The following is a 1,796-nucleotide window of genomic DNA, read 5'->3' on the forward strand; positions in this document are numbered from 1 at the left end:
CTCGTCCTGTGCTAGAATTTAGCTGGGTGTAAATATATCAAATCACTTATATGAAATTACATGTTCATTGCCAGTGGGGGGTTGGGAGCTTCAGGAGAGCCTGTGTAAAGCTTTATCACATGAACAGAACCAAGCTGCAATTAAAATCACTGTAAGTGTGAGTTGAGTTATAGTGATTATGGAGAGCGTGGGGTGAGAGAACAGAGGTGAGAACTGCTGACACCAACATCAAGTAACCTGCCCCAAGGACAAACAAGACAGTACTAATGACGTTTGTAATTAGGTGAACAACAACAGAAAAACATCGGCATTTGATTTTGATTGTGGCTTCTGAAAACATAACGTGAAGGACAATTCCACCCTCACACACTGTCACTATAAAATAACACATCTGTGCTCCACCTCATATTTTTGCTTCCAATCTATTTTTGCTGGTGAGGATGTCTCATCCTTCTGGTTGACTTTCCTCACATTGACAGGATGAAATATCCACAGATTCAGCTCAAATTGTGTTTCTCATCAGAACATCTTTCAGCTCACAATCACAGCATGGCCTTTTGTATATTCTTCTTTTTATACAGATATTCAACAATCAGAAGCTTGGGTGGGCAAATGTAAAACAGCCTAAAGACAGGATGTGGTATGAGTGCTGTGACTTTCTTTACGTGACTGGAAAATCCTTATGCTAACACTGCACTATACATCCACAGCTGGATAGAAGAAATGTTCTCAGAGCTGTCAGAAGTCATCCCGGGAAATCAACAACTTAAGTAGAAGCAGGTGAGGCTGAAGTGGATGCAAAAAAGATTACTGTAAATTACAACACTTCATCACAAAATAACTCCTAGAAGGCAGCATCATCATCATCATCATCATCATCATCATCATCATCATCATCATCACAGTTTAATGATATATAACACTTGAATGAAAGAACTCTCCATGAAGACAGACATGTAGACAAAAAAGTCATGTTTTCATAAAAGCGATATTGGTCCATAATGGTTGGTTATTATTGCTATTAAATGCAATTTTTGGGCTCCAGCCTGATCTCTCCATTATAAACACCTTGAGATGAAAACATCTTAAAAACATCTTAAATTTTAACTGGAAATTTCATCTGCCTGGATGTCCCATTATTGTCTGCCTACAACACATGATTCTATTACAGTATGAGTGCATTACGTTAGCTACATTTAAAAGGTTCTATATATAACTATCAGAAACTATTTTTAATAGAGAAACCGTGAACTGCAGTCGGCATCGGCCAAAAGTCTCATGTACACTAGACTGGACGCAGGAATATATATTTAGAATAATGTTACTTAGATAGTATTTTGCTAGCGATAATGTTAGCAAGCAAACAAACTACGCTAAGGCTGCAACCCAGCCTCACTTACTAAAGTTATCTGGCACCAGTCAACCCCAATGCCAACCGAAAAAGAAACCTGCAAATGGCAAGCCAGTCAATTTACCAGCCAGATCAGCCCCAGGACTCTGGACAGTATTTTGCTAGCAATTTGTCCATGTTAGCAAGCAAGCTAATGTTAGCCAGCTAGGCTTTGCAGTAATGTTAGCTTTGACTTTGGACTTTGATGTTTGTTGACGGAAAAATCAAAACAATAGCCCTACATAAAAACTTCTACAAAATCAGTCCACGGGCAACCGAGAAAGTTGGGGAAGGTTACGTTACGTAACAACCAATTCACACAATGGGAATAAAAGGCTGACTACACACAATCATTTTTTAAGAAAAAATGCAAACATTCAGCTCCTCAAATGTGAATATTGTCTGC

This window comes from Morone saxatilis, unplaced genomic scaffold (genome assembly GCF_004916995.1).
Source record: "Morone saxatilis isolate NCDOM2014 unplaced genomic scaffold, NCSU_SB_2.0 Contig4, whole genome shotgun sequence".
NCBI lineage: Eukaryota > Metazoa > Chordata > Actinopteri > Moronidae > Morone > Morone saxatilis.